Below are 12,250 nucleotides of genomic sequence, written 5' to 3' on the forward strand. Positions count from 1 at the left end.
TGTGATTTTAATGCTTTTTACTGTTATTGTTGAACCCTTCTATAATTTGTTACTTTGCTAATGACCCCGGTGCTCATCTGTCAGAGCTAGCCCTTTGTGTTTCAGGGTAAGCGCTCCAGCTTTTTTCGTTTCCTCGGGGCATAGATCGTGCGCTGGCGTGAATGCACAGCATGTGAGCTGATGGTGCCCGCTGTCCACGTCTGTGGGGGGGCATACTGCTGCTGCTAATTGTTATTTGCACTTGTTCCTAAAACTTAATAGCAACACCTGTGATTTTAATGCTTTTTACTGTTTCATGTTGAACCCTTCTATAACATTTAACTTTGTTAATGACCCGCAGTGCTCGTCTGTGAAAGTGAACCCGCTGTGTTTCAGGGTCAGCACTCCAGCTTTTTATTGCTCCTCCTGCATAAAACGCACACTGACGCAAACGCGCAGAGGGCACACCGATGGCACGCCAAAGGCGCACCCGTCTGCGCCGGTCAGTACCCGGAGCGTGACAAACGCCAGAACCCCAGGTCAAGGTTTTACTAGAAATCAGCTGATCGAGCTCAGGAGAGGGACTTGTAGTGCCCCTGACACGCTCTTTGATTGCGACAAGATAGGTAAGTCTTACTTTGCAAACTGCCTCTACAGGCTCAACCTGGCTCTAGATAACAGTTCTGGTCTTGTAGTCAGGGCTGGGATGGTGGCAAAGGTAGAGGAGAACAAAGCTCCCGGGACCGGGGTGTCTGGCCAGCTGACATCTAACACTAGAAGCAGGGGGCAGGCCAGAGGTCCCACGGCAACACACGAACATTCCGTTCATTGTATGTTGTTAAACACTTGTTGGGTAGTAAAATACAAGTACCAACTAGAGGACCTGTTACAGTGTAGGCCGGAGGCAAGTCCAGATATGGCTTTTCTGAGAGACCTGGACTGACAAAACTTCTGCAGCTGACTGGAATATTGTCTTGCCACCGGGCTACATAGTCACCAACCAAGACAGGAAGGAGAACAAAGGGGGGTAAAGTTAATATCCATTAAGACCATCTTAAGGTACGAGTGGAAGAAGAGTGGGTTCCGCCAGCAGAGGTGTTGCATTTTATCATTAAATTAAACAATCTTTCTACTTTCCAGGGCTTACTTGTCTATCGGCTGCCTGTCCCTAGAGCTGCTTTTTCAAACACCCTTCTGACTCTCTTGGAGTCATGCATAGATTACCACCATCTCACTATTCTTGGCGACTTTAACTACCATCTAGAGCTAAGCAATAACTCAGAGACAGTTAGAATCCTTGACAATCTAGCAGCATTTGGACTAATGCAAATAGTATTCTAATCCACTCATCGAGCTGGCCATACTCTGGGTGGGATATTTACTAATAACCCTGATATCACACTGACCAAAAGAGTGTCAATACCTTGGACGGACCACAAGGCACTTTATTTCAACATCAAGATATCACTGCCAAAATACCAGACGCAAAACAAACCATCTAAGGTAAAAGGTGGGGACTTAGTATCTGCCCTCAACCGCTCCTCTCCCATGTTGGTTAGGGATAACAATGTAGCCGTCTTCCAGTTTGATGACTGGATTCAGGCAGCAGCCAACTGTGTTGTGCCTGAACAAATGGTGACAGTAAAAAAGCGTTTGACAACCTCGCCTTGGTATGGCCCTGACCTCAAACGCCTAAAGGTAAGCTGTAGGAGAACTGAGCGTATCTAGAGACTGGATTACTGTAGGGAAAGCAAATTGCCTTATAACCTAGCACTGCAATACTACAAGGAAGCAATTGAGGTAGCAAAATGGGCGGATTTCATGATAAAGATTGAGGAAGCAAGTAATTCCTCCAAGGAAGTTTTTAAATCTATTAATCTGCATCAATAGTGTCTCTAAGTAATCTGATGTAGCTAAAAAGTGAGACGTGGGTGCTGTGCCAAAAAGCAAAGAAATAATGTCTTCTCTTCTAGTAATGTACCCTGCTTCTTCCCACATTTCCCTTCAGCTGCTTTGCTCTTCTAGAAATCCTTCTCTTTTACTCAATTCATCTTTATTTACATACCTATGTCTCTCCTCATCAATTTCCTGCCTCTCTCTTCCTTTCTTTACGTTTATTTTATTTTCTGCTTCTCATGTCTTACTCTCTCTTTATTAAATCATAAATAAATAAGCAAACAACTATTAAGAGACAGCAAAGACAATCTATCTCCTGGATCTAGGCAGATACATTGGTTCCAGAACATGAAAAACGAGAATGAAATAACCTAACATAGCCTGCTCAGCCCTCATAGCCTACATCTCCTCTCCAGCATGTATGGAGAGGCAGAGGTTTTTGGTTGACTGATAGGGGCAATATGAAATCAATGTATTAGCAGTAAATGGTCAGCAAAAGAGACAACTACTGCAGTCATCCTCTTGTAGCCTCCCTTTCCCTAGATTCCCAACACTTCTACAGTGCTTGTATGACTTACCAAGAGGTGCTTTACCACTCACGAGTAACCTAGCACCCTCCAAATGTGCAGTGACTTTGTTGTTTGATATATCAAAAGGTTGTCCAACATTGGTCAACAAATCAGGCATATGTGAAGCGCACTACTCACCTGAGCGGGTCTCAAGGCACCTGGGAGGGGTCGCACGCACCTGGGAGGGTTCAACTCATCTTAGGAGACAGGTATTCAGGCTCTTCCTGAAGTCTTGCAGTGTGGGGGTTTGTCTGATGCTGAAACGAAGTTTGTTCCAGGTAATGGCTGCGATGTAGGAGAAGGATCAACCTCCCGCTCTGGCTCTGTGGATACCAGGGATTTCGGCTAGGGCAAGAGCAGCGCATCAGAGGCTTCTCTTGGGCACACAGAAAGAGATTCTTTCTGAGGTATTTGGGTCCGATGTTGTGGAGGGACTTGTAGGCAGTGGTGAGGAGCTTGTAGGTGTTGGGAGATGCAGTGTTGTCGTGGGATGCCGAGGACCAGTCGAGCTGCAGCATTCTGGATAGTCTAGAGTTTGAAGAGTAGAGAGTTGTTTATTCCGGTGTAGTGCGCATTGCCATAGTCCAGACTGCTGGTTATGAGCACGTGGGTGACAAATGGGATCCATCTGAATTCGGGTGGCACCATTTGAATGTCTTGCGAAGGATGCGGAGGGTGTTGAAGAATGTGGAGGATATGGAGTTAATTTGTCCTTGAATGGTGAGGGAGGAGTTGAGAATGATGCAGAGGTTGTAAGCGTAGTCTGTGAGTGCAGGAGGTTCGTCGAAGGTGGTGGGCCACTAGGTAAGGTCCCATGCTGAGGGGTGGATCTGAGGATGAGGACTTCTGTTTTCTGTGAGTTGAGCTTTAGGCAGCTGTTGCTTATCCAGGAGGTAACATCTTTCATACCTTCCTGGTAGTGGTGTCTGGGGACATTGGTTCATTGGTGAGGGAGAAGATGAGCTGCATTGGCGTAGGATACTATGCTGAGTCCATGTTTTCCGATGATGGTGGCGAGAGGGTCCATGTAGATGTTGAAGAGCGTGGGGCTGCGTGAGGATCCTTGGGGTATTCCGCAGCTGATTTTTGTGGGTTCAGAAAGGAAGGATGGGAGTCTGATTCTTTGGGTTCGGCCAGTGAAGAAGAAGCAAATCCAGTAGTTTGGTTCCCTGGATGCTGGTGTCTTGGAGTCTGGCGGTAAGTGTACTGTAGGAGATGGTATCGAAGGCTGCTTAGAGGTCTAGTAGGATGAGGGCTGCCGTGTGCCCCTGGTCCAGGACGGTGTGGATGTCATCTGTGGTGGCTAGGAGGGTGGTTTTAGTGCAGAGGTTGCCGGGGAATCCAGATTGAGAAGAGTCTAGAATTGAGTTGGCTTCTATGAAGTTTGTGAGCTGGTTGTTGATGATCTTCTCTGCGACTTTCACTGCAAAGAGGAGCAGAGAGATGGATCGGTAGTTCTTGAGGTCCTTTGGGTCTGCTGTGGGCTTCTTTTTTTATCTTGTCTTTTTATTAAACAAATGTGATGGTACATTAACACGTTGTAAAACCATTTAGTAGTGACATAGCAGATGAATGTATACACACAAGAAGCATAACTGACATCGCAATAAAGGAATGGCGATAGACAGGAAGATCATCAATAGCATGGCAGTCTTGCGCAATTCATCTGAGGGAGAAATACAAATTTAGCCCATTTATGATCCCACTTTGTGGGACACCCTCTTTGTTTGAACACATCCTTCTCCACAATCATATGAGTATCCATATCCTCAGCCCATTTTGTTTTGGTAGACCTCCGGTCCCCCAACACTGGGCTATGTTTCTCTTGGCCAGCGCACATCCCAGAGACGCCCATGTACGTTCCGTTTGCATCAGGTCTGTGGCCTCTCACAAATTCAATAAACAAAGCTGTGGGGAACTAGTGATATCTTTCCCACACGCTTTCGCTAACTCAGAGACAATGTTCTCCCGGTAAGGCTGTAGCTTCGGACACTCCTTGATTATATGGAAGAAAGTGCCCTCGTAGGCACACCCCCTGAGTCAGCTGGAATCTGGTCGACTGCTCATCTTAACCAGTATGTGTGCAGCTTGATAGGTTCTATGTAGAGTTTTGAGTAGGACAAGTCAGAGACACATGGGGATGGCAACCTCCCGAGGGTAAAAAAGGGTTTCCTGCCATTTCCCACAATTGACGTAGTCGAGCCAGTGAATCGGGTTTGTTATACAGCAGTTTGCGATAAGTACTTACTTGTCAGGGGGTCGGTCAAGAGTCTATCTGCCAGTGGAGAGGCCTCAGGTGGAGTCTCACCACTAGAGACCGCAGAAGTAATTGCATGTCAGACCTGGGGATAACAAAATGTCTAGGACCCATCCAGGTGATATTCTCTTTGAAGATTGGTGAACAATACCATTGCATCCCGCTTCCAAAGATCACCCATTGACGAAAGTCCGATCAGGTCCCATTTGTTGACTCCTGGGCCTCTACTCAGTATGCCAAGCCGTTGGGATTCCCACAGGGGAGAGAGCAGAGTAATCTTATTGTGCCGGCCCAGTTTCTTAGTTACTATATGCCAGAGTGTCACTGTGTGGGCTGTGGGGCCTATAAAGTGTAATCTCCTGGGATTGGAATAAAGTGTAGGCTGGTATCCTCCCTCAGACAGTAACCATCTATCTGCGTATAATGCCAGTTCTAATGGAGGGTCAAAGATCCATTGATGTACTACTTTAAGCTGGGCTGCCCACTAATATTGTTTCAGGTTGGGCAATGCATTCCCCCCATCGTACCACCCTCTAGTGTGCTTGTGTGTCGCAATGGTTGGACATTTCCCATCCCGTAAGAGATTCCTGACCTCTCTCTCCACACAGCCAAAGTATGTGTTGTGACTCTATGGGGACTGTTATGTAGCACTTGTAGAAAACGGGGGAAAGCTAGCATCCTATATACCGCTGCTTTGCCAAGTACAGTGAGGGGTAGTGTCTACCAGTGAATTACGTCTTTCAAAAATCTGACTAGTGGGGATGGAGATTAGTGTTGTAAAAATGGTTCGACTCAAGTGTGATGTAGATTCCAAGATATCGAAAGCCCTCAACAGCCACTGTTATAGTTATGTCTTTGAGCATTTTTGGGACAGGGCCCTCCAGCATGAACAAAACAGATTTTGTCCAGTTAATGGTGTAGTTAGAGTGAGCACTAAAATGTGCAGGAGGCAGTATAGCGAGGCTCTCGGGGCCACCGCGTATAACAAGACATTGTCTGCATAGAGGGAGATTCTGTCCTCATGCAGATCTGTCCACTTCAAGCCCCTAATCATAGGGTCACCCCTGACCCAGGTCGCCAGTGGCTCTAATAGTAGAGCAAAAATGAGGGGTCAGGTCCCTCTCCCTACGAAAACTACTGGAGGTGTGTTGGTTTACGACCCCCTGCACTGTGAGATCCGTGCATAACAGCCGAACCCACTGTATAAAATGAGGGCCAAACCCGAATCGTTCAAGAAGGGCAAATAAGTAGGGCCAATCGATGGTATCAAATGCCATCTTTGCATCCAATGCTAATATTGCCGCATCTTCAAGGGTGGTGCTGGTTCTCCACAATACTCCATGTAGCCGTCAAAGGTTAAGGGTTGTGTTACGGCCAGGCATGAAGCTTGACTGGTCGGGGTGAACGAGTTTGCATATAATTTGAAGGAGACGATTGGCTTAAACCTTGGCCAGGATTTTGGCCTCAGCAGTCAACAACGAGATGGGGCGGTAAGACTAACATCTCGTAACCGATTTGCCTGGTTTGCGTATAATGAAAATAGAGACTAGCATACAATCTCTGGGTAGGGAGCCCGATTGGTAACTTTCAACATACATTGTGTGCAAAGCGGGTGTTATCTGTAAAAAATTCTATTGGGAGTCCATTGGGTCTCATCGCCTTACCCAAGTTAATACCACTAATGGCAGTTGTGAGTTCCTCCTTGGTAAGATCCCCCTCTAAGCAGTCATGATCTTGTGGTGTCATGACAGCCACTGGAATTGTGGTGAGAAGGTCTTGCAAATTCTGGAGAGAGGTGTGGGTGGTAAGTATGGGCAAATTTTGCGGATCTGCGGTCCGCGAATTCGCGCAAAATCGCAAACAAATCTGTGAATTCACGGATTTTCCTGCAAAATCGCGGATTTTTTTGCGATTTGCACTGGAGTACTTTCTACTAGCTAATACAGTAAGTGCTACCTCGTTGGATAAATGTATAGTGCTTTTCCTACACTGCAGGTGCATAAAGGGCCAGATGATTTGTCTCCACTGACCATGTGTGCCTGTAACTTTGCCACCACGACAAAAGGCGCCGAGGTACCTTGAGTGAGCTGTCCATCACAGTTGGGAAAGGGCGGGCAGACGTTTGATACCACTAGTGTGTGGTGCGGGGCTTCTATGTGTGTCAACATGCCTCTTGTGTATAAAGGGTCAGAGTGCAAGAAGGGCAGCAGGTGAGGAGAAACAGCCTCCTGGTCACAGGAACTACACTGGGATTTAGCTCGAGAAACTCATGGATTCTAAGACCTCCCTTGAGTATTACAACTAATTTTCGATGGCAGATATGGGAATAAAGCACACTTGCCCAGCCTCGACCATGCTCACTAATGTTTTGGGCTGATTAAAACGTTACTGAATTTGAGCTTCAAATCAGGCACCTGCTATATCTGTAAGTGCTTCCTGTTGAGGTTTAATTTTTGTGACAGGAGCCTCGTGCTAGAAGGAATCCTGCCCTGCATAGTTATCCACGAAGATGCCACCATTTTGTGCAATACCTCTACTCAACTGGAGTACTTTCTACTGGCTAATCAGTAAGTGCTACCTTGTTGGGTAAATGTATAGTGCTTTTCCCACACTGCAGCTGCGTAAAGGGCTGGAAGATTTGTCTCCACTGACCATGTGTGCCTTTAACTTTGCCACCGCGCCAAAAGGCGCTGAGGTCCCTTGAGTGAGCTGTCCATCATAGTTGGGAAAGGGCGGGAAGACGTTTGATACCGCTAGTGTGTGGTGCAGGGCCAAACGAGCGGGGCTTCTATGTGTGTCAACATGCCTCTTGTGTATAAAGGGTCAGAGAGCGAGCAAGGCAGCAGGTGAGGAGAAGCCAGCCTCCTGGTCACAGGAGCTACACGGGGATTGCGCTCGAGAAACTCATGGATTCAAAGACCTCCCTCGAGTATCACAGCTAATTTTCGATGGCAGATATGGGGTTAAAGCACACTTGCCCAGGCTCGACCATGCTCACTAATGTTTTGGGCTGATTAAAACGTTACTGAATTTGAGCTTCAACTCGGGCACCTGCTTTATTTATATCTGTAAGTGCTTCCTGTTGAGGTTTAATTTTTGTGACAGGAGCCTTGTGCCAGAATGAATCCCGCCCTGCATAGTTATCCAGGAAGATGCCACCGTTTTGTGCAATACCTCTACTCAACTGGATTACTTTTCACTGGCTAATCCAGTAAGTGCTACCTTGTTGGGTAAATGTAAAGTGCTTTTCCTACACTGCGGCTGCGTAAAGGGCCAGAAGATTTGTCTCCACTGACCATGTGTGCCTGTAACTTTGCCACCGCACCAAAAGGCGCCAAGGTCCCTTGAGGGAGCTGTCCATCATAGTTGGCAAAGGGCGGGAAGACATTTGATAACGCTAGTGTGTGGTGTGGGGCCAAATGAGTGGGGTTTCTATGCGTGTCAACATGCCTCTTGTGTATAAAGGGTCAGAGAGCGAGCAGGCGAGGAGAAAGCAACCTCATGGTCACAGGAACTACATGGGGTTGCGATTGAGAAACTCATGGATTCAAAGACCTCCCTCGAGTATTACAGCTAATTTTCGACTGCAGATATTGGGTTAAAGCACACTTGCCGAGCCTCGACCGTGCTCACTAATGTTTTGGGCAGATTAAAACGTTACTGAATTTGAGCTTCAACTCGGGCACCTGCTTTATTTATATCTGTAAGTGCTTCCTGTTTAGGTTTAATTTTTGGCCCAAAGGAAGCACTTACAGAGTTAAGGCAGGTGCCTGAGTTGAAGCTTACTTTGTAACCATTTTAGAATGGCGCCAGCAAGCTGCCAGAGTTGAAGTTGCAACTTGCAAGTAAGCAACTTCAACTCTGGCAGCTTGCCGGCGCCATTCTGAAATGGTTACAAAGTTAGCTTCAGCTCGAGCACCTGCCTTAACTGTAAGTGCTTCCTGTGGGCCCAAAAACAAATCTGCCTGCGAGCGGATTTGCAGATTTTTTGGCAATTTCGTGAGATTCGCGGATCGCGAAATTGCCGAAAATCCGCAAAGTCTGCGAGCGGAACAGATTTTTGGCCCACAGTTAGTGGGTGGTGGAGGAGTATATGGAGGTGAAGTAGGATGTGAAGGTCTCAGCAATATGTGTTGGGTCTTGTGGTTAAGTCCCCTGCATCTGTCTCTATAGAGGGCACCCATATCCAAGCCATCTCACGCCTTTTCAGCCATACTAGCATCTTACCCGTAGAATTACCTAATTCATATATTCTGTGGGCAGCAGCCTTGTATTTGGCTTTGGCTGCCTCCCCCACCAATTGACAATAGTCTTGGTGCTGCAGGGGGCTTCTTGAGGAGGGGCTTGACCTTAGTCATCAGGGAAAGTGCCTGTTGCGAGGGAGCAGTTGATGGTATGTCGAGCGCAAGTGCGATGGTGGAGGCGGCACTGTGGAAGATGTGTGGCGGGCAGGGGTCAGTGGGTGTTTCTGAGTGTAAACTTTACATGGCCTTGGTGGTGTCTTCTGTGGTGGTAGGGGTCAAGGCGGTGATGGTCGGCTGGGTTGCATTGTCGGGTAGAGGTGCAGGGTTGGTGTCTAGATTTTGTTCACCAAAGTTGTTTCAGAGAGTTCTGATCTTGAGGTGGAAGTTGGAGCCAAGTTTGTTGAAGAGGTCCTGGGAGGGTGGGACGTCGGCAGATTTGCTTGGGGGTTTGATGAACTTTTGAATGATCCTGAAGAGTTCATCAGAGTTGTGGGAATAGGTCAGTATTCTGTTCTGGATGAAGCTCTTCTGCGTGGTTCTGATGACTTGGTGGTGTTCTGTCATGGCGGTCTTGTAAGCGGAGCGTGCTTCGGGGGATTTGCTGGCCCTCCAAGTTTTCTCAAGTCGTCACTACATGAGCTTGGATTCTGTAGCAATCCAGGTGGCCTTCGTGGTGCACTTTCTGTCAGGGTTCTGAAGGTGGGCTACAGTGTCTGCCCAGTCAGTGATCCATCTGTGGAGAGTGTTGACCCAGGGTTGGCGTCAGATGTGGTGGGGAAGTGAGCAGTTGAGGGCGGAGTTGAAGTGCTCCTCAGGGATCTTCCTCCAGTTTCTGCTCGGTGGCCGAGGTGTGGGCCTGTGTGCGGATGTTTTGGAGAAGGAGAAGCGGATGCAGTGGTGGTCTGTCTAGATGGCTTGGGTGATGTGGCTGAAGTGAGTTTTGTGTCGTCTGGCAAAGATTGGGTCAAGGGTGTGTCCTTCCCTGTGGTCGGGGGTAGTGACAAGCTGTCTCAGTTCGATGTTGGCGAGGTTTCCCAGGAGGTTCGTGGAGTTGGGGTCGTTGGGGTTGTCGAGGTGGAAATTCAGGACTCAGACGAATAAGTAATCTGTGGATGCGCTTGTGTGGTGTGCGATGAGCTCAGTGATGGTGTTGGTAAATTAGTTACGCAGTCCGGGTGGTCTGTAGGCAAGGGTTCTGCGTAGAGTTGTTCTAGAGTTCATCAGGATCTGGAAGTGCAGGTGTTCCATAGGGGATTTGGAGTCATTCCTGCTGGATGTGGTAGGTTGGAGGGAGTTTTTTGCAGGATGGCAAATCTGCCTCCAGGGTTGTTGAGGTGGTCGTTCCTCTGAATCTTGTATCTGTCTGGGAGAGAGGGTGTGATGTCTGGTACGGAGATGGCATTGGTCCAGGTTTCTGTGAGGAAGGTGACGTTGTGCACAAGGGTGCTGAGGAGGTCCCAGATTTCTATTGTGTGTCTGTGCTGGTCCAGCAAGACCATATCTGTCACAGCCTTTAAGGATACCAATGCACAAAATGTGCACATAATAGATTTAACGAATATTTACTTTACAGAGTCAGTGTTTACCATGAAAACTCGATGTTCGTCCACCCCTACTGGCCAATTTGTGTACCGTACACCACAAAGTAAGCTTCTTAAATTTCATGTAATATTATTGTCCAATTCATTGGTACTAACTTAATTTTCATATTCACCCCATCCAGATTCAAACTTGTGTACACAAAGTTCTTCAGCAAACTTTCATCCCACTGAGCTATCTAACAGGATAATTATCACACATCTTGATCTTTCTTTAGGGACAAAGTCCTCTTAAATGATGAATCCTAAAATGAACCTCACAAAGATGGCAGACTAATTTCATATCAGCAATAAATGCTATTTTTGTCCGAAGACCATAAAACAACTTGTGTTCAAATAAAACAAAAATAGAAAGTAATAAATCTGAAAAATAACAGGAATTAAAAGAAAGCTTAAATCATCAAGTACCATTGTTTCTAGGCCCCTTGCTCAGTGCTTTAAGATGGATGAAAATGTTGGAGGAGTCTCTAATATGGCAGTGGTAAAAAAAATGTAAACTTGCAATGCTTTATAACAGACATATCCTAAGTAAAAAAGTGCCTGGCTTAAAACATGTGGGCTAGAACCCAGTGGTTGGCACAGCATGGCACTTCAGCAGCATTAAGGTGCCCCTCTGTGCTTTGTGCTAGTTATCCATACATATCACTTACTGTTTGTAAGGAATATGTTTTATTTGGTGTTAGATAAATGAGTTAAAACAATGATATTGTGGTGCATAATTAGAATTACAATTTTACAAATTCTGAAAATGAGACTGTGAATTAAAAATTGAAAGGTGTGGAGAAGAGGGAGTGGTCCTTGAAGTGTCTCAATCACGTTTGCTCTCCATGCACATTACTTTCATCTGCAATTTCTCCCTCTATATAAATCACTGTTGGTGTTTGCCCTTTCTGCAGGTTTACCCAGAACCTTTTGGTCTTCACCCATGCTGTTTTCTGGAACCATTTCTGTCAGCATTTGCGACTCTATGCACTATACTATTGCTAACCAGTGCTAAAGTGCTTGCGATCTCTCCTTTAAACATGGTTCAATTGGCCTAATTTTCCCCAAGTAAAGTAGTGATACATGTACCCAGGGCCTTTAAATCAAATGTAACTAATGGGCCTGCTTAACCTATTTGCTACCCATTCAAACATTTCTTAGCCTGAAATTGCATCCTGGGTGTAATTGTAAACTGCAACTTCAACGTGGTAAAATAAACCTTTTGCCATGGTCAAACCTCCCTTTTTAATACATATAAATCACTCCTAGGATAGGCCCTAAGCAAGCTTTAGGGCAAGATGCATTCTATTGAAAAATTGGACATGTACTTTTAATTTTTACATGTCTTTGTAGTGAAAAACTCCTAAATTCATATTTCAGTACTGTGAGGCCTAACCCTCCAACAGGATAACACTGGATTATCTTATTACTTGTAATAAGTGTTAACTTGTTATTGGAAACATGTAGACATTTCCTGCTTGGACTCAAAGGAATTGTAATTTAAAATACTAATCAAGAGTAAAGTCAAATTTTAGATTGCAATTTTGAAAATGCCACTTTTAGAAAATCAGCATTTTCTTGTCCTAACCTTTATGAGGCTTTATAGGAGTTTTCAGTTGCCTGGGTCTTTCATTCCTCCTCCACCAGGAATACATATAAGGCACAGACAGTGAACAATAGGACCTGGGTGTAGCTGGGAGAAGGCTGGTTCCTGGCCCACCTATA

The sequence above is a fragment of the Lissotriton vulgaris genome, chromosome 6 (assembly GCF_964263255.1).
Source record: "Lissotriton vulgaris chromosome 6, aLisVul1.2, whole genome shotgun sequence".
In the NCBI taxonomy this organism is placed as follows: domain Eukaryota; kingdom Metazoa; phylum Chordata; class Amphibia; order Caudata; family Salamandridae; genus Lissotriton; species Lissotriton vulgaris.